This window comes from Bombina bombina, chromosome 1 (genome assembly GCF_027579735.1).
Source record: "Bombina bombina isolate aBomBom1 chromosome 1, aBomBom1.pri, whole genome shotgun sequence".
Taxonomy (NCBI): domain Eukaryota; kingdom Metazoa; phylum Chordata; class Amphibia; order Anura; family Bombinatoridae; genus Bombina; species Bombina bombina.
Genome location: NC_069499.1, coordinates 1,119,871,393 through 1,119,893,409, shown reverse-complemented (window position 1 = coordinate 1,119,893,409; position 22,017 = coordinate 1,119,871,393). Strand labels below are relative to the sequence as shown.

General features: G+C 37.3%; 1 protein-coding gene across 2 annotated transcripts in view; it reads right to left on the bottom strand.

Moving 5' to 3' along the window:
• Positions 1-18,222, bottom strand: part of PNMT (phenylethanolamine N-methyltransferase) — a 41,468-nt gene extending 23,246 nt beyond the window's left edge. Inside the window, exons 1-2 of one of the 2 annotated variants that reach the window (XM_053693963.1) lie at positions 18,056-18,222; positions 16,611-16,835 (exon numbers count right to left, since the gene is read on the bottom strand). The gene's annotated coding sequence lies outside the window, so the exon portion shown is untranslated. Of the gene's footprint in view, positions 1-16,610; positions 16,848-18,055 lie in introns of those variants that run through there. The other variant, XM_053693972.1, reaches the window with a different exon arrangement.
• Positions 18,223-22,017: the final 3,795 nt, after the last annotated feature.

Genomic DNA, 22,017 nt, shown 5'->3' with positions numbered 1-22,017 from the left:
GCGTATCCTATCTTTTCAATGGGATCTTTCTAACTCCGGTATTTAGAGTCGTGTCTGAAGTGAGCGTTAGAATTCTAACGACAAAACTCCAGCCGCAGAAAAAAGTCAGTAGTTAAGAGTTTTCTGGGCTAACGCCGGTTCATAAAACTCTTGACTACTGTACTCTAAAGTACACTAACACCCATAAACTACCTATGTACCCCTAAACCGAGGCCCCCCCACATCGCCGCAACTCGATTTAATTTTTTTAACCCCTAATCTGCCGACCGCCACCTACGTTATACTTATGTACCCCTAATCTGCTGCCCCTAACACCGCCGACCCCTATATTATATTTATTAACCCCTAACCTGCCCCCCACAATGTCGCAGCCAGCTACCTACAATAATTAACCCCTAATCTGCCGACCGCAAAGAGCCGCCACCTACATTATAGCTATGTACCCCTAATCTGCTGCCCCTAACACCGCCGACCCCTGTATTATATTTATTAACCCCTAATCTGTCCCCCACAACGTCGCCTCCACCTGCCTACACTTATTAACCCCTAATCTGCCGAGCGGACCGCACCGCTATCATAATAAAGTTATTAACCCCTAATCCGCCTCACTAACCCTATAATAAATAGTATTAACCCCTAATCTGCCCTCCCTAACATCGCCGACACCTAACTTCAAACATTAACCCCTAATCTGCCGACTGGAGCTCACCGCTATTCTAATAAATGTATTAACCCCTAAAGCTAAGTCTAACCCTAACACTAACACCGCCCTAACTTAAATATAATTTAAATCTAACGAAATAAATTAACTCTTATTAAATAAATTATTCCTATTTAAAGCTAAATACTTACCTGTAAAATAAATCCTAATATAGCTACAATATAAATTATAATTATATTATAGCTATTTTAGGATATTTATTTTACAGGTAACTTTGTATTTATTTTAACCAGGTACAATAGCTATTAAATAGTTAAAGGGACAGTCAACACCAGAATTTTTGTTGTTTAAAAAGATAGATAATCCCTTTATTACCCATTCCCCAGTTTTGCATAACCAACACTGTTATATTAATACACTTTTTACTGCTGCGACTATCTTGTATCTAAGCATCTTCTGACCACCCCTAATCACATGACTTTTAGTTATTTTGCATATAGTTGCATTTTAGCCAATTAGTGCAGTGTCTGCCACAATCCACGGGCGTGCTCACAATGTAATCTATATGGTTTACTTGAACTACTCTCCCCTGTTGTGAAAAGCAAATACAAAAGCATGTGATTAGAGGCGGCCTTCAAGGGCTTAGAAATTATCATATGAGCCTTCCTAGGTTTGCTCTCAACTAGAATACCAAGAGAACACAGCAAAATTGTTGATAAAAGTAAATTGGAAAGTTCTTTAAAATCACATGCCCTATTTGAAAAATAAAAGTTTTTTTTGGACTAGACTGTCCCTTTAAGAACTATTTAATAGCTAAAATAGTTAAAATAATTACAAAATTACCTGTAAAATAAATCCTAACCTAAGTTACAATTAAACCTAACACTATACTATCATTAAATTAATTAAATAAAATACCTACAATTACCTACAATTAAACCTAACACTACACTATCAATACATTAATTAAATACAATACCTAAAAATAACTACAATGAAATAAACTAACTAAAGTACAAAAAATAAAAAAGAACTAAGTTACAAAAAATAAAAAAATATTTACAAACATAAGAAAAATCTTACAACAATTTTAAACTAATTACACCTACTCTAAGCCCCCTAATAAAATAACAAAGCCCCCCAAAATAAAAAATGCCCTACCCTATTCTAAATTACTAAAGTTCAAAGCTCTTTTACCTTACCAGCCCTGAACAGGGCCCTTTGCGGGGCATGCCCCAAAGAATTCAGCTCTTTTACCTGTAAAAAAAAACATACAATACCCCCCCCCCCCAACATTACAACCCACCACCCACATACCCCTAATCTAACCCAAACCCCCCTTAAATAAACCTAACACCTAAGCCCCTGAAGATCTTCCTACCTTGTCTTCACCTCACCGGGTATCACACCGATCCGTCCTGGGTCCGATATCTTCATCCAACCCAAGAGGGGTTAATTAAGGTAGGAATATTCTGATTGGCTGATGGAATCAGCCAATCAGAATCAAGATCAATCCGATTGACTGATCCAATCAGCCAATCAGATTGAGCTTGCATTCTATTGGCTGATCGGAACAGCCAATAGAATGCAAGCTCAATCTGATTGGCTGATTGGATCAGCCAATCGGATTGAACTTGATTCTGATTGGCTGATTCCATCAGCCAATCAGAATATTCCTACCTTAATTCCGATTGGCTGATAGAATCCTATCAGCCAATCGGAATTCGAGGGACGCCATCTTGGATGACGTCCCTTAAAGGAACCGTCATTCTTCAGTTGGACGTCGCCGGATGAAGATGGGTCCGCGGTGGATGTCTTCAGGATGGAGCCGGTCCTCATCGGATGAAGATAGAAGATGCCGCTTGGAAGAAGATGGTTGCCGGTCCGGATCTACTCTTCTTCCCGGATAGGATGAAGACTTTGGACCCTCTTCTGGACTTCTTCAGCCATCGGATGATGGATGTCTAGCCCCCTCTTGGGTTGGATGAAGATATCGGAGCCAGGACGGATCGGTGTGATACCCGGTGAGGTGAAGACAAGGTAGGAAGATCTTCAGGGGCTTAGTGTTAGGTTTATTTAAGGGGGGTTTGGGTTAGATTAGGGGTATGTGGGTGGTGGGTTGTAATGTTGGGGGGGGTATTGTATGTTTTTTTTTACAGGCAAAAGAGCTGAATTCTTTGGGGCATGCCCCGCAAAGGGCCCTGTTCAGGGCTGGTAAGGTAAAAGAGCTTTGAACTTTAGTAATTTAGAATAGGGTAGGGCATTTTTTATTTTGGGGGGCTTTGTTATTTTATTAGGGGGCTTAGAGTAGGTGTAATTAGTTTAAAATTGTTGTAAGATTTTTCTTATGTTTGTAAATATTTTTTTATTTTTTGTAACTTAGTTCTTTTTTATTTTTTGTACTTTAGTTAGTTTATTTCATTGTAGTTATTTTTAGGTATTGTATTTAATTAATGTATTGATAGTGTAGTGTTAGGTTTAATTGTAGGTAATTGTAGGTATTTTATTTAATTAATTTAATGATAGTATAGTGTTAGGTTTAATTGTAACTTAGGTTAGGATTTATTTTACAGGTAATTTTGTAATTATTTTAACTAGGTAACTATTAAATAGTTATTAACTATTTAATAGCTATTGTACCTGGTTAAAATAATTACAAAGTTACCTGTAAAATAAATATTAATCCTAAAATAGCTATAATATAATTATAATTTATATTGTAGCTATATTAGGATTTATTTTACAGGTAAGTATTTAGCTTTAAATAGGAATAATTTATTTAATAAGAGATAATTAATTTTGTTAGATTAAAATTATATTTAACTTAGGGGGGTGTTAGTGTTAGGGTTAGACTTAGCTTTACGGGTTAATACATTTATTAGAATAGCGGTGATCTCCAGTCGGCAGATTAGGGGTTAATAATTGAAGTTAGGTGTCGGCGATGTTAGGGAGGGCAGATTAGGGGTTAATACTATTTATTATAGGGTTAGTGAGGCGGATTAGGGGTTAATAACTTTATTATAGTAGCGGTGCGGTCCGCTCGGCAGATTAGGGGTTAATAAGTGTAGGCAGGTGGAGGCGACGTTGAGGGGGGCAGATTAGGGGTTAATAAATATAATATAGGGGTCGGCGGTGTTAGGGGCAGCAGATTAGGGGTACATAGGGATAATGTAAGTAGCGGCGGTTTACGGAGCAGCAGATTAGGAGTTAATAATAATATGCAGGGGTCAGCAATAGCGGGGGCGGCAGAATAGGGGTTAATAAGTGTAAGGTTAGGGGTGTTTAGACTCGGGGTACATGTTAGAGTGTTAGGTGCAGACGTAGGAAGTGTTTCCCCATAGCAAACAATGGGGCTGCGTTAGGAGCTGAACGCGGCTTTTTTGCAGGTGTTAGGGGTTTTTTCAGCTCAAACAGCCCCATTGTTTCCTACGGGGGAATCGTGCACAAGCACGTTTTTGAGGCTGGCCGCGTCCGTAAGCAACTCTGGTATCGAGAGTTGCAGTTGCGTTAAATATGCTCTACGCTCCTTTTTTGTAGCCTAACGCAGCCTTTACCTGGTTAAAATAATTACAAAGTTACCTGTAAAATAAATATTAATCCTAAAATAGCTATAATATAATTATAATTTATATTGTAGCTATATTAGGATTTATTTTACAGGTAAGTATTTAGCTTTAAATAGGAATAATTTATTTAATAAGAGATAATTAATTTCGTTAGATTAAAATTATTTTTAATTTAGGGGGGTGTTAGTGTTAGGGTTAGACTTAGCTTTAGGGGTTAATACATTTATTAGAATAGCGGTGAGCTCCAGTCGGCAGATTAGGGGTTAATAATTGAAGTTAGGTGTCGGCGATGTTAGGGAGGGCAGATTAGGGGTTAATACTATTTATTATAAGGTTAGTGAGGCGGATTAGGGGTTAATAACTTTATTATAGTAGCGGTGCGGTCCGCTCGGCAGATTAGGGGTTAATAAGTGTAGGCAGGTGGAGGCGACGTTGAGGGGGGCAGATTAGGGGTTAATAAATATAATATAGGGGTCGGCGGTGTTAGGGGCAGCAGATTAGGGGTACATAGGGATAATGTAAGTAGCGGCGGTTTACGGAGCGGCAGATTAGGAGTTAATAATAATATGCAGGGGTCAGCAATAGCGGGGGCGGCAGAATAGGGGTTAATAAGTGTAAGGTTAGGGGTGTTTAGACTCGGGGTACATGTTAGAGTGTTAGGTGCAGACGTAGGAAGTGTTTCCCCATAGCAAACAATGGGGCTGCGTTAGGAGCTGATTGTGGCTTTTTTGCAGGTGTTAGGTTTTTTTTCAGCTCAAACAGCCCCATTGTTTCCTATGGGGGAATCGTGCACAAGCACGTTTTTGAGGCTGGCCGCGTCCGTAAGCAACTCTGGTATCGAGAGTTGCAGTTGCGTTAAATATGCTCTACGCTCCTTTTTTGGAGCCTAACGCAGCCTTTATGTGGACTCTCAATACCAGAGTTATTTTTATGGTGCGGACAGAAAAAAGCCAGCGTTAGCTACGCGGGTCGTTACCAACAAAACTCTAAATCTAGCCGTAAGTTAGTGCAATACTGCATTTCATCTTGTTCCTGAAGCTCTTTTCAAACCAGTTTTCCTGTTTTAACAGCTTAAAGGTGCCAGATGCTGAAGCTCTGCCTCTTCATATATAATATATATTGCTATATACGGTATTATTATTGAGTGCTTTTAAAAATATACTTTGTGTAATTGTAAAACTGTGTAAAAATTGCAAAAAAGCTAACATCATGCACACCAACTCCAAGCAACTGATACAGCTGTAGCAAAAGTGGCTACTAGTATTATTGATCTGTGAATGTGCACTGCTTCTGTCACAAACTGTGATAATACTTGAGCTACAAGATGGCTGAGCCCAGTGTGAAAAGGAGGAACTTCAGTATCTGGCACCTTTAGTGTTTAATGTCCCTTTAATAGCTTAAACAAATACTAGATAGAATAATGCATTCATTGGTCTGAGAATAACATGTAGCTGTTTAAATATCAACAAAATAAGTGTAGTGTTTTAGTGTCTATAAAGCAATGGGTGCTGCCATGTTGTAACTTAGGTTACATTCTCTGTTGTGGACAAATATAAATAGGTCACTATAGTGTGCTTTTATATATATATATATATATATATATATAAGGTTTATCATTTTATATTACCATCTCACAGTATTTAAAGGGACAATATACTATAAAATTGTTTTTCCCTTAAAGGGACACTCAGGTCAAATTACCTTTTCATGATTTAGATACAGCATGTTATTGTAAACAACTTTCCAATTTACTTCCATTAAAATAAATGTGCACAGTCTTTTATATTTACACTTTTTGAGTCACCAGCTCCTACTGAGCATGTGCAAGAAATCACAGACTATACGTATATGCATTTGTGATTGGCTGATGGCTGTCACATGGTACAGGGGGAGTGGAAATAGACATAACTTTGAAATGTGTTAGAAAAAAATCTACTACTCATTTGAAATTCAGAGTAAATGCTATTGTATTGTCTTGTTATCTTGCATTTGTTGCTTATGCAAATCTACTGTGTTGACTGGTCCTTTAATGTGTTTCCAATTACTTTTTTTAACCATAAAGTGTATGAGATTTGTTTTTTAAGGCTTATTTGTGTATATGAATTAGCTGATTTTGTGTTTTGAGGCCACAACCTAATGAAATAAGTTGAGCTTGTAGATATAATCACATCTCATTACTATATCACATTGTGTACATATACCGGCGTTATTATGTTATATCTGTCCATAAACCAATCACCAATACTTGGAGAGAACAATGGGAAATTAAAAATGTATTACCTTATCTCTTCTATAACCCACTGGGAGTGTAATTTCTTCTACTGGCTGTGTTAACACAGCATGGCCTTGAGGCCAAAAACTTTCAGGATTGGTGGGGATACCACAGGCTAAATAAACTATTTCAAATGCCAATATAAGGGTAATGGAAATACTTGTAAACAATGTAATACACTCCAGCAGGTAAAGTGGATCATTGGGAACAAATTAAAGGGGAGACATTTTTTGAGTAAACTGTTCCTTTAATGTCCCTTTAAAAAAAAAAAAAAGAGCACTGATTTGAAAAGAGCTTGCAAGAACAAGATAAAATGCAATACTATAGTTATTAGTTACTATTCTTTTGCAGTTGTGCACAGCAGTTTAAAGTCCCTTGAAAATTTTTATATGTACTGGAAGCTTTATTGTTTTATAGAACCATAGTGTTAAAAGGGTTGCAATAAAATATGATACCAATAATTAATTTAACAATCTATAATGATTCAGGAGTCCTGTACCTCCACGTATGCAATATAAATACCAAGCTAGTGCACTTTAGGGTATTCACAAAAAGTTTAAACCCTAATTTGTCACATAATATATATGATTGGGATGTGATCTCTCTATTACCTGATAAGACATTGCTGTTTCTGTTATTGTGTTATCTTGTGGGAGACAATAGACTCTTTTGCTTGTTAGATGGTATTGGGGCTTTGTAGGTGACAGTATGTGAGCAGTGATTAGTGACCTGTCACAGGCAGACAGATCACAGGCCGAAGCCTGAGGCATCCTGACAGCACGGTCCTGCAAAGACATTATGTCAGGAAACCTCATTACACAAGAAATATGCTCTCTGAGTGTCCCTTCATTTATCTGTCTCCTTCCTCTCCTCCCTCATCCCTTATCACTCCCTCCTCTGCCTCATTCTTAACCCATTCATTGAACTATGATCACATTTGTATGCCATTCTTTCCCATTTTCAACTGGCTCACTCTACTTTTTTTCCCCATCTATTTTTTTCCTTCAGCATTCTTTTTTCTTTTTCTCGTTTGTATCCTGGTTCCAGTCTTTATTTTCTTTCTTCTTTTCTCTTCACCTATCATATCTCTCTCCCCCTCCATTTCTAATTGTTTTCTTTTTACTGCTACCAATCAATCTATTAATATCTATTTCTCTCTGCTCATGTACCTTTTTAATAATATCCAATTGGGCTTAATTTTTAATGTGTATAGACTACGGTTTAATGTTACTGCATTATAAGTATATAAATCACATTCCTCTCGCTCTGCTGCTAGACTCCAGCATTTCACCGTAAGTGTGCAGTTACAGTAAAATCGGGAGACATAGTGTAAGGGTTACCTCTGATTCTTAAACTTTACAAACATGTAAAACATTTTTAAAGCATTTACCATCACTTTAAACATTACATCATATTACTTGTTTGTTTACTTGTGTATGTATTTAAAATATCTGTTTTTGCTTGTTGAAATCACCATCTATTGTTCTCAAGAACATGCCCATTCAAATAGACTGTGTCTGCAGGAAGAGCAGACTTGGTTATCTTATCCCACTCTCTACACAAAGGCCAAATACCTTTTAAATATTTTTCATTATATGGAAAAAAGCAAATATTTCAATTGCAAGAATAAACCTAAAGGGACAATTTTTAGCAATTTAATACTATGCAGCTAAGCTATAAAGTCACTGGGAACACATTAAAGAAAACTACAGTACAGTGTCATTTTTTAAACTCCAGTTAACATCCCATAATATCTTATAGCCGCAACCCAGTTTAACTACTTGTTTGTTTTCAGTTCATCTCAAAACTTACATTTATCATATAACTAAAAGAGCTTCAGATAGGGTTAAAACTGTAAAAAAAAAAAAAAAGTGTAATCTTATAAATCAGGGGGTCGATCCGATATAAATCGGTGCCCGCAAAATCCGGCGACGCCAATATTTGCGCGGGTTTGGTATCACATATACGGCGTAACCTAGAAGTTACGCCCGTATATTTCTGCCGTCGCCCGTAGTTTTTTGGGCCATAGGCAGGTATACCAAACCCGCGCAGTTTGGTATCCAATATGCAGCGTAAGGACTTACGTGGCGAAAATGGAGAAAACTTACTCCATTTTCACCTCGCCACAAAAAGCAGCCGTAAGAAGCCTTACGCTGACTATTGGAGCCCCGTAACTTCCTAAACTGGCTGCTAAAATAAACCTAACACCTAACGCATGCGCAATGTCTATCTCCCTGTCAACCGCGATCTTCTAAAATAAACCTAACACCTAACGCATGCGCAATGTCTATCTACCTGTCAACCGCGATCCCCCCCCCCGAAATCCCTAATAAAGTTATTAACCCCTAAACCGCCGCTCCCGGACCCCGCCGCCATCTACATAAACTAACCCCCTACTGTGAGCCCCTAAAACCACCGCCATCTACCTTATCTATCCCCTAATCTGACCCCTTACACCGCCGCCACCTATATAAAAATTATTAACCCCTAATCTAATCCCCCTATACCGCCGCCAGCTATATTAATATTATTAACCCCTAATGTAAGCCACTTACACCACCGCCATCTCTATTAAAATGATTAATCCCTTATTTAATCTACCTACCCCCTAGCTATATTATCTATATTAACCCTAAGTATATTATAGTTAATATAGGTATTACATTATATATATTAACTATATTAACCCTAATTATATTAGGGTTAATATAGTTACTATAGTATTTATATTAACTATATTAACTCTATCTAACCCTAACACCCCTAACTAAATTTATATTAAATTAATCTAATTCATTTATAAACTAAAATATTCCTATTTAAATCTAAATACTTACCTATAAAATAAACACTAAGATAGCTACAATATAATTAATAATTACATTGTAGCTATGTTAGGGTTAATATTTATTTTACAGGTAAATTGTTAATTATTTTAACTAGGTATAATAGATATTAAATAGTTATTAACTATTTAATATCTACCTAGTTAAAATAAATAAATCCTAACCTAAGTTACAAATACACCTACACTATCAATAAATTTAATAAACTACAAACATCTATCTAAAAATACAATTAAATTAACTAAACTAAATTACAAAAAAAAACAAACACTAAATTACAAAAAATAAAAAAAAGATTACAAGATTTTTAAGCTAATTACACCTATTCTAAGCCCCCTAATAAAATAATAAACCCCCAAAATAAAAAAAATTCCCTGCCCTATTCTAAATTAAACAAATTTCAAAGCTCTTTACCTTACCAGCCCTTAAAAGGGCCTTTTGTGGGGCATGCCCCAAAGAATTCAGCTCTTTTGCATACAACAAATACAATCCCCCCCCCATTACAACCCACCACCCACATACCCCTATTCTAAAACCACCCAAACCCCCCTTAAAAAAGCCTAACACTACCCCCCTGAAGATCTCCCTACCTTGTCTTCACCACACCGGGCCGAACTCCTGATCCGATCCAGGCGATGTCTTCCTCCAAGCGGCAAAGAAGAATTCTTCCTCCGGCGATGTCTTCCTCCAAGCGGCAAAGAAGAATTCTTCCTCCGGCGACGTCTTCCTCCAAGCGGCAGCAAAGTCTTCATTCTTCCGGCGGCATCTTCAATCTTCTTTCTTCGCTCCGCCGCCGCGGAGCATCCATCCCGGCCGACTGCTGTACTACGAATGAGGTACCTTTAAATGACGTCATCCAAGATGGCGTCCGCCGAATTCCGATTGGCTGATAGGATTCTATCAGCCAATCGGAATTAAGTTAGAAAAATCTGATTGGCTGATTGAATCAGCCAATCAGATTCAAGTTCAATCCGATTGGCTGATCCGAACAGCCAATCAGATTGAGCTCGCATTCTATTGGCTGTTCCGATCAGCCAATAGAATGCGAGCTCAATCTGATTGGCTGTTCGGATCAGCCAATCGGATTGAACTTGAATCTGATTGGCTGATTCAATCAGCCAATCAGATTTTTCTAACTTAATTCCGATTGGCTGATAGAATCCTATCAGCCAATCGGAATTCGGCGGACGCCATCTTGGATGACGTCATTTAAAGGTACCTCATTCGTAGTACAGCAGTCGGCCGGGATGGATGCTCCGCGGCGGCGGAGCGAAGAAAGAAGATTGAAGATGCCGCCGGAAGAATGAAGACTTTGCTGCCGCTTGGAGGAAGACGTCGCCGGAGGAAGAATTCTTCTTTGCCGCTTGGAGGAAGACATCGCCGGAGGAAGAATTCTTCTTTGCCGCTTGGAGGAAGACATCGCCTGGATCGGATCAGGAGTTCGGCCCGGTGTGGTGAAGACAAGGTAGGGAGATCTTCAGGGGGGTAGTGTTAGGCTTTTTTAAGGGGGGTTTGGGTGGTTTTAGAATAGGGGTATGTGGGTGGTGGGTTGTAATGGGGGGGGGGGATTGTATTTGTTGTATGCAAAAGAGCTGAATTCTTTGGGGCATGCCCCACAAAAGGCCCTTTTAAGGGCTGGTAAGGTAAAGAGCTTTGAAATTTGTTTAATTTAGAATAGGGCAGGGAATTTTTTTTATTTTGGGGGTTTATTATTTTATTAGGGGGCTTAGAATAGGTGTAATTAGCTTAAAAATCTTGTAATCTTTTTTTTATTTTTTGTAATTTAGTGTTTGTTTTTTTTTGTAATTTAGTTTAGTTAATTTAATTGTATTTTTAGATAGATGTTTGTAGTTTATTAAATTTATTGATAGTGTAGGTGTATTTGTAACTTAGGTTAGGATTTATTTTACAGGTAATTGGGTAATTATTTTAACTAGGTAGATATTAAATAGTTAATAACTATTTAATATCTATTATACCTAGTTAAAATAATTAACAATTTACCTGTAAAATAAATATTAACCCTAACATAGCTACAATGTAATTATTAATTATATTGTAGCTATCTTAGTGTTTATTTTATAGGTAAGTATTTAGATTTAAATAGGAATATTTTAGTTTATAAATGAATTAGATTAATTTAATATAAATTTAGTTAGGGGTGTTAGGGTTAGATAGAGTTAATATAGTTAATATAAATACTATAGTAACTATATTAACCCTAATATAATTAGGGTTAATATAGTTAATATATATAATGTAATACCTATATTAACTATAATATACATAGGGTTAATATAGATAATATAGCTGGCGGCGGGGTAGGTAGATTAAATTAGGGGTTAATCATTTTAATAGAGATGGCGGCGGTGTATGGGGCTTACATTAGGGGTTAATAATTTTAATATAGATGGCGGCGGTGTTAGGGGCTCACTTTAGGGGGTTATAGATATAATATAGCTGGCGGCGGGGTACGGGAGCGGCGGTTTAGGGGTTAATAACTTTATTAGGTTGCAGCGGGGTACGGGAGCGGCGGTTTAGGGGTTAATAGCTTTTTTATGGTTAGGCTAGTGAGGGGGGATAGCGGATAGAGGGTTAGACGTGTCGGGCTATGTTAGGGAGGCGTGTTAGACAGTGCGGGCTATGTTAGGGAGGCGTGTTAGACAGTGCGGGCTATGTTAAGGAGGCGTGTTAGACAGTGCGGGTGTTTTAGACTTTAGTCAGGTTTTATAGGCGCCGGCAGTTTCTAACGTGCCGCAAGTCACTGGCGACGCCAGAAATTTGTACTTGCGCAGATTTCTGGACATCGCTGGTTTGTGAGACTTGCGCCACGTTAGCATCTGACGGCGACTTATATGGGATAGCTCGAGTTGCGAGCGGAAACTGCGGGCGACGCCGGTTCCCTCGCTTGCGCCGCAAACTGCGATCTATATCGGATCGCGCCCCAAAATAGAAAGTTATGTAACCACCCTCATTTTTATGTTGTGACAGGGTGCAGGGAAAAGCAAAAATTTTGTGTATTCTGATCAGTTGCTATCCGGACATGTGGGATAACTCAAGTAGGCCCAGGGAAAGTTCAGGTTTAAGTTAGGTTTTCTTCTGTCATGTATTTTTGGTTCTTTATGGTTGAGTATTCTGTAGGGTGAGTTTCAAGCTATAGATAAACTTTGTTAAGACAGACCGCAGAAGAAATTACACTCCCAGTGGTGTATAAAAGAGATAAGGTAATAAAATGTTAATTTCCAATTTATTAGGTTGTGGCTTCAAAACACAAAACAAGCTATTTCATATACACAAACAAGACTTAAAAAGCAATCCTCATAAATGTTATACTCTGCAGCTGGTAAAAAAGTAATGGGAAAAACAATTTTACAGTATACTGTCCCTTTAAGTAGCTGTGGTCTTAAAGTGCCAGTAAACCTAAAAAATAATGTTATATAATTCTGCACATAGTGCAGAATTATATAACATTATATTAGCGCTAGTTTTTTATTACAAATATATCCGGTGATTTTTTATAAAAAGAAGAGGGTTTTCCAGACCCGCCCTCGGGTTTTTGGCCCGATGCGCTCTGAGGGAAAACCAGACCCGCTCAGTAGAGCACAGAGGGCGGGTCTGGAAAACCCTCTTCTTTTTATAAAAAATCACCGGATATATTTGTAATAAAAAACTAGCACTAATATAATGTTATATAATTCTGCACTATGTGCAGAATTATATAACATTATTTTTTAGGTTTACTGGCCCTTTAAGACCTTGAGATAGCGGAGTAAAATCATCCTGGTCATGACTGACTGGCAGAGGTGACATTAAATTTATGAAAATAATCGGGTCATATGCTGATCCAGTTGTTAAAGAGTTTTCAGGGATGGAAACACATAACCATAGTTTATTAGTGAGGTAAAAATCTTACAAGTCCACTCCGAATAGGAAAATGTCTAATTTCTTCCTTTGCTGGAAGCATTTTTGCTTATACATGTGTATGGCAAAAGTGCTTCTATTCAAAACTGAAATGTTATTGAGTGTTATGTCCCTTTAACACATTGATTGCTACGCATGGTGCTGCAGGTAATTCTTGCATTGAACTTGAAATTTCAACAACGCATAAAATGTTTAATTATTGCAATATACATTCATTATTATTATTATCATTTATTTATAAAGAGCCAACATACTATGCAGCGCTGTATCATTAAAGGGACACTGAACCCAAATTTTTTCTTTCGTGATTTAGATAGAGCATGCAATTTTAAGCAACTTTCTAATTTACTCCTATTATCAAATTTTATTAATTCTCTTGGTATGTTTATTTGAAAAGCAAGAATGTAAGTTTAGATGCCGGCCCATTTTTGGTGAACAACCTGAGTTGTCCTTGCTGATTGGACAGCACCAATAAAAAATTGCTGTCCATGGTTCTAAACCAAAAATTTGCTGGCTCCTTAGCTTAGATGCCTTCTTTTTCAAATAAAGATAGCAAAAGAACGAAGAAAAATTGATAATAGAAGTAAATTATAAAGTTGCTTAAAATTGCATGCTCTATCTGAATCATGAAATAAAAAAAATTTGGGTTCAGTGTCCCTTTAAGTATACAGTTATGGAGTACAATAATCAGAAGACAGGGTAGAGGACCTTGCCCCTGAGTCACTGTAAGCTGTAAACCATCTTTACATAAAATAATCAGCAGGTAAGACAACTTACAACCTTTGAAAAAGCTTGCCAGGCGGAAAATCCCATGAAAGATAATATCTCGTTTAGCTATAAGCTTTTAATTACATCAGAAGATATTAAAAATCACATTTATATACAAAAATGGGAAAAGGGGATAGGGGTACAATTAGAAGATATAGACTGGCAACAGATAGTGTCCAGGATAGCTAGTTCATCATCTTCCTCTAATTTTCAAATAAATTATAAAATTCTCACCAGATGATACCCCACTCCGGCCAGGTTACATAGCATTTACCCCAATGCCTCAGTGTTGGAGAGGGTGTGGAATGGTAGGTAATATGAAACATGTTTGGTGGGATTGTCCCATGATCAAAGACTCATGGGGAACAATCTCTAAGTGCATTCAAGAGATCAGTGGTAAAAAAGATCTACAACTAGACCTATCTACCGCAATACTAAATAAGCCCATAAAAGGTATATGTAAACTTAGAGCCAAACTTATAATGTATATATTATATGGCATGAAATCCATGCTAGTGAGGAATTGGAAGAAAACATTAGTCCCGGACAAAGATTTAATTTTTTTCAAAAATTAGTGAGCTCTTGATACTGGAAGATTACTCCTACTTAAAATCTGAAAGAGAATCTGTATTCCAGTCGATACTTTTCTTCTGGGAAGAGTTTCTACATAGTAATACCTAAAAAGGGTCAGGGGCAGATTGGCAGAACTATTAGCTGTGGCGGAAGAGGGTTTTTTTTTTTTTCTCCTTGTGTCTTCCAGGTTTGTTTAATGTGTCACACCATATATATAGGCTTGTTAGATTAAAGGGCACTACAAGAGTAGTAAGGTTTCACGGTATAATTAGAATACATAACTTTTTGTAGGTTCCTCCTATTTATAAGAACATGTAATCCTTTATAAGGTTTCATGTATGTACTATTTACGATTGCATTTTTATTTTTTGCATTCACTTTTTTAAAAAGAAAAAAAAAATGATCAGCAGGACAGGTGGACTTGTGAGCTTACAATCTAAAGGAAGTACATAGGGAAGTTGAGGGAGAGGGGAACATAAGTAGTAGAGCCATCTTTATGTAAGTTATACGCATCCCTGAACAGATAGGTTTTTAAGAAACATTTTAAGTTTTTGAGACTAGAGGCAAGACTGACTGAGTGAGGCAAGGAGTTTCATATGACAGGTGCAGTTCTAGAAATGTCATGCAGATGAGAGTGTGAGGAAGTAATAAGTGATGAGGAGAGAAGTAGGTTGTGGGCAGAGTGGAGGGGGGTGGTTTGGAAGTATTTTGATGGCTTTTGCTGTAATATACACTTTCTCCCAGGGAGGCTTGGATTAATCCTTTTATGTAATTTATGCGAGCATTTGTTTACCTCCCCCCTAAACTTCTCTGCACTCACTTGCTATTTAAAGGTGGATTATCAGGTTTGCATCAAGAATCATGATAGGAAAATCATTCTTTGCAATAGCAGTGGGCATACTAGGTAGTTTAGGTGTGAATATTATTTGAAATACATGAATATATAGTTGTATCTAGCTATTAGATAGAGAATAGAAAGGAATATATGTCTGTTTAAATACCTTTTAAATAAATTATTACTAAGTTGAATAAGTGCTAAACCACCTTAAAGGGACAGTCTAGTCAAAATGTAACTTTCATGATACAGATAGGGCATGTGATTTTAAGCAACTTTCTAATTTACTCCTATTATCAATTTTCTTTGTTCTCTTGCTATCTTTATTTGAAAAAAGAAGGCATCTAAGCTTTTTTTTGTTGAGAACTCTAGACAGCACGTATTTATATGTGGATTGATTTATCCACCAATCAGCAAGAACAACCCAGGTTGTTCACCAAAAATGGGCCGGCATCTAAACTTACATTGTTGCATTTCAAATAAAGATACCAAGAGAATGAATAAAAATTGATAATAGAAGTAAATTAGAAAGTTGCTTAAAATGTCATGCCCTATCTGAATCACAAAAGAAAAAAAATCTGGGTTCAGTGTCCATTTAAGGGAAGAGAAGAGAGCAGGCTACCCCAGTCTCTTTCTTTAACTATACCTGTGCAAACAGAGTTCATGCTATATCTGTGTATTAGTTTGTGATTGGTTAGCAGGGCCAGACTGGGAATAAAAAGCAGCCCTGGAAACTTCTGAAGACCGGCCCCATTTTCCATTGAGTCCTTAGAATGTACATGCCCCATTTTTCTCAAGGGGATTACTGGGAGACTCATTTCTCCAATATATTTTTTTCAGAATTAAATTATAGAAATGAATAAAACAAACAGATTGTTGTTATACAGGTAGCCAGTTTATCCATGATTCCATTTCACAGTGTGCAAATAATAATCCATAGTGTGATCTGGAGAAAGCACTCAAAACACTGTGTCACTCTGTCTCACATTCTAATTTGACTGGACACTAGAAAACATTCAAAGGAGGACTGTGACATGGTCTAGGAAGTAAAACTTAAAAGGAAATACTTTGTGACCTTGAAGTGATTGTAAATCCAAGCATATAACAAGCACTAGGATTTACCATCAATAAAAATAAACATTAGTTTCAGTCATAACTTGAAACTCACCCTATATATGTGTGTGCCACAAGTTTATAGCTAACTCATCGCCTCCAGCTGCCCACTGCACAGCGCTCTTCTCCAATGATGTGATGTTGCCACCTCTAAACCAAAAGCTTGTCTAGGATGTCAGTTGGCACGCACGGCTTTTGGTTTAGAGGTGGAAACGTCACCGGGAAATCTCCTGGTGTCCTGGTAGACCAATCCGGCCTTGTTGGTTAGCAGGGGTTCTTTCTGGGTGACAGGGAAATCCGTAAAAAGAAAAAACATAAAACAACATTCTCATTTGATAAAATAAAGCTGCCGTTCACATTGCAAAATTATTATCTGATATAACGTTTCCTAATCATGTAGTTTACAATTTGTGTTTAATGTCCCTTCAACCCATATTCAGTATTTAGGTGTTGAGATATGACCAATAATTCCTAAATGTGCTATTGTCTTACATGTCTTATTATCCTTACAGCAGGATATTGCTATCTGTAAGTGTGATGTAAACATTTGCCTTATTTAGAATATAATTTTAAAGGGATATTTTACTTGTTCTCATCAGAAATGCAAGAAAATATATATTTCACAACATGCAGAAAATGACCACTGAATGTTAGATTTATGTGACGGCTGTTGCTGATTGGCTAACTAGCTGTGTCCTGCTTGGGAGGTGCAAAACGTGTAGCTTAGCGGGCCTTTACCTATGTCTTTAACCTCTTTGCAGGGTTAAACACATTGGGGCAACCACAATCATTTAGAAAGGCTCATTAGATGATTTATCTGCAAAAATCTCCACAAACTTTAATAGTGAAATTAGCATGTTACTATTTGCATTAGAATGTCCTTTTTATTAGCTGAACTTATAAAGCTGTCTCTAAACAATAAAGGAAAATGTGGGATTTATATTTTCTTTCCTATGGAATCTGGAAAATATACACAATTCTCACATTATAAGTAAACTTTAATTTGGAATTCATTAGTATTTTGTTCCTATAAATATATATATATATATATATGTGTGTGTGTGTGTGTATATATATATATATATATATGTGTGTGTGTGTGTGTATATATATATATATATATATGTGTGTGTGTGTGTGTATATATATATATATATATATGTGTGTGTGTGTGTGTATATATATATATATATATATGTGTGTGTGTGTGTGTATATATATATATATATATATGTGTGTGTGTGTGTGTATATATATATATATATATATGTGTGTGTGTGTGTGTATATATATATATATATATATGTGTGTGTGTGTGTGTATATATATATATATATATATATGTAATGTGTGTGTGTGTGTGTGTGTGCTACATTTGTTACTACAACATATCTGTAAGATATGACTGTGTCATTTTTGGAGTTAGATGGGATCTTACTGTTCGGTTTTCTATGGATTTAGAGAATATTGCTAGTAATAGGATACATAAAATCAGATTACCATAAAGATTCTTGCTTCATAATAATGCAAATTGCTACGTTCTTCTTATCCAAATCAGCTCTCTCAATCCCCCCCTCCAATCTTCACATTGCCTCTCATGTACACACTACCCCCTCCCCTTCTTTTGCTGCCCTTTTCCCCTTGTGTAATGCTACCTTTTCACATTCCATTTCCTTTCTCCCTCTTAGTCACTGTGTAAGTGAAGTTATGACAATACTGTTCGTGATATAATATTACATGTTCTGGTAATCCCTTCATACCAGGCGGACAGCTGTCACAGCGTCACTCTGTGTAAAGGGACAGACTGTCCCTGTATTTCAGATTTGTTCCGTTATAAATATTCTCTTTGAGGTACACAAGTCATCAGCCTTATCCCCCCCCCCCCCCCCAATAAGTGGAAAATTGGACATCATCTAACTGTACAGAGCAGTACTGGTGCCTGTTAGATCTTAGGTGACCAGTTTTTTAGTTATGAGTGTCTCATCTTTGTGTAGGGAACTGGACTCTCACTTATGGTAGTAGGTGAGTGATCAATAGTAGTCTAACAGTACTTTGTATTGTCATGTGCAGTTGTGTCGTCAGGGCATCCGGAGTATTAAAGGGACACAAATATATTGTTTTATTGTTGTATCTAAAAGGAGGCATTTTGAAGTGTAACTATTTTTTTTCTTTCTTTTTATTAAATGATATTGTACTGAGAAACAAAACAAACATATTTTACTTGTGAGGCGAGTCTCTGATTCCCAATATAGTAGTGTTCTCCTTTCAACCAGTGAGCAATCAGTCCTTAAGGAACAGTCATACACTTAGGCCAAGATTTATCAAGGGGTGTGAGCCCCATCAGCTGCAGGTTTGCAGTCGAGATTTAAGAAGCAATGGTCATCAGACCGCTGCTTCTCGACCCTATTCTCCACCTGTTCTCCACAATATCAATTTCCCTGGACTTTTCCGACTGGTGAGATTGACACTTTGACAGCCCCTGCCCGTGCGTGATGCCATGCAGACAAAGGAGAGAATTTATGCCCCTGTCCACCAGTAGTATCTAGCCATTAATGTTAATTTCAAAATGAAAATCAACTGTTTTAACGTTATCTTCCTATTATGCAAAAAATAATTTTAATATGTTCAGATAGTGCTCTTTCATATACATGATAATAGTGTTTAGAATTTATTGTCCCTGTTAGATACTTATAAAAACTTACAGCTAAGAACCTTATTATCTCGTAGACCAGAGGGCACCACAACCCACCTTACAACATAAAGGGCAAAGGCTTCAGAACACAGATTATGGCATTCCTTACTGTCTACTTGTAGTTTTTTCTCTATTGCATGATGAAGGTATAACATTATTGCTTGTCCCATTATACATTACATTATTGTACATCTCATTAATGATTGTGTTTGTTGTGGCAGCTGTCACAGGGTCACTTTGATGGGACAGACTGTCCTGTCTTTGGAGATATTCTTATCATGGTACACAAGCCAGCAGACACTGGTTTAACCGCACTGGTATTTAAAAGGACATTACACAAAATGGACACTACTTCAAATTGTTAAAATAACCCATGTAAAGTTGTTTATAGTGTGATAAGCCATTTCCAAATTTGAAGCCTTTTAAATTTAGTGAAAACCTGTTTTTTAATAACTTTACTTGTTAGACACTTTCAGTCCATCATCCATGATTTATTTTAATGTCTAATTATTTAATTCAATTTTTTATTTTATTGTTTTTGGCCACATTTTGAACAAACTTGGTCATGCCTGGGTTTGATTAAAATGTTAAAATAGGGGGCATGTCTCTGGGCAGCACCTTGAATGGTAGCAATATTGTTTACTCTGAGTGGATCTCTGATAATCTGCCTATTATCAGTGAATTTGAAGTCCATCCAACTACTTCACCCTGATATCTAAACTCTACAGATCAAGCAGATATGAATATGTTTTTTCTGGGATTCCCACCGCTGCTAACAAATCTGGAGCGTTGAGGCCTAAGGCAGACTCTTCATCGAGAGGCTCTCAACACCCCCCCGGTAAATTTGCAAGCCGGGTACACAGTGCGTAGACACTGATAACTTTTTTTTATTTTGATATCTTTGCTGTGAAAACTAAGATGGCATTAGACACCTGGAAACAGGAGATAATATACCTCTTCAAGGAATATTTTACAGCTCTTGAAAAAAGCCTCCATGAAGCCTTTGAGAAGGTGACTGGGGGTATGAAACTAATAATACACCCTGATCCGGAACAAAGAGCTACGCAGCCAGCTTCAGAAGAAAATCTACAGAATGCCAAATCTTCAGGACAAACAAGATTACTACAGTAAAAATCTTTCCTAGCGTCACTCCTCATATATTACTGGGAAAAGGGGTCGACTCCACACATCTATATTTGCAGATCTAAGGCCAGGCTACTTCTAAATCAATTGGCAGCGTGACGATGCCCACCCAGAAGCAACAGAGAAGTTCTTGTGCCCCGATGACCCTATATCTCATACCATCTTGGGTCATCTGTCCTGGGATGCCTTGATGATGTCCTATACCGACCCTTTGACCCGGGAAGCCTCTCAGGACTGTTAATGAACGACCCGCTCTATGCAGCTAGCACATACATGGAATCGCAGGAGTGTGGTGGTGTGACCCTTCAACTTAGCAGAATCTTGCTGATGTGGGTGTTGGTAAGCAATATACTTGACTGGCGACTTGGAATAGGCTAATGTTAACTGGCAGTTCACCTCCTCAGCTACGATGCGCTGCTTGGGGAATTTGAGGATTCCACTTGGTGCAGTTCTTGTCTTTATCTTAGTGTAACAGACTGCATAAATACTACAGGACTCACAAACTCTATGACCTTAGTCATTAAGTTGGTAGAACTCTGCTTTTGGTTTGCGGCTTCTCCATATACTTTTGAGATATATCAGAGACTGTAAAAAGGCATCCTAATTCCTGCGACCATTCCACAATCTGCTTTAACATAGGCTTGATACTCTTCACTGCTTGGTTAAAATCTCAAACAAAAATGTATATGCCATAAATCTGTTTACGTAAAGGTATTTTAGCTCCCAAGCATATATGCAATACTGGCCTTAACTGCATTATGTTACTGCACTAATAATACTCAAGGGTAAAGAAAAGTGATCGTACCACATGTTTTGTAGCGCACTCTGTATAAGTCCTTAGTTGTGCATTTTCCCCTTCTTATATCCCTGATATCTTAATTGAATGATAATGTCCCTAAGCAGGTATTTTCATGTGGCTTTGTTTCTGTTCTCTTTTCTGCATAGATTCCAGGAAAATAGTGGTGGAAAATGTTTAATGCTAATCCAATGTTATAAACTTATTGAGATATATGTTGTTAATATTTAATCTCTGTTTCAATACATCCTAGGGACTATATTTCATTCAAATGTAAAGTATCTCTAGATATCAATATTGCATAACCCTACCTGCTAAAGTAGACAGTTCAAAATATAGAGATATTTCTACCCAAAATGTACATTTCTATAATGACTGGTATATACTAAAAGACATGTTTTAGGCTAGAAATACTGAAGACTTCTGCTCGTCTGGAGGACCACTTCTGCCGGCTTGGATTTTTACTTCTCCCGGCTTCGTTGAGGACTCTTGCCGCTTAGATGAAGACTTCTCCCGGCTTCGTTGAGGATGGATGTCCGGTCTTCAAAACTGTAAGTGGATCTTCGGGGGTTAGTGTTAGGATTTTTTAAGGGTGTATTGGGTGGGTTTTATTTTTAGATTAGGGGTTTGGGCTGCAATAGAGCTACATGCCCTTTTAAGGGCAATGTCCATCCAAATGCCCTTTTCAGGGCAATGGGGAGCTTAGGTTTTTTAGTTAGGGTTTTATTTGGGGGGTTGGTTGTGTGGGTGGTGGGTTTTACTGTTGGGGTGGTTGTATTTTTTTTGACAGGTAAAAGAGCTGATTTCTTTGGGGCAATGCCCCACAAAAGG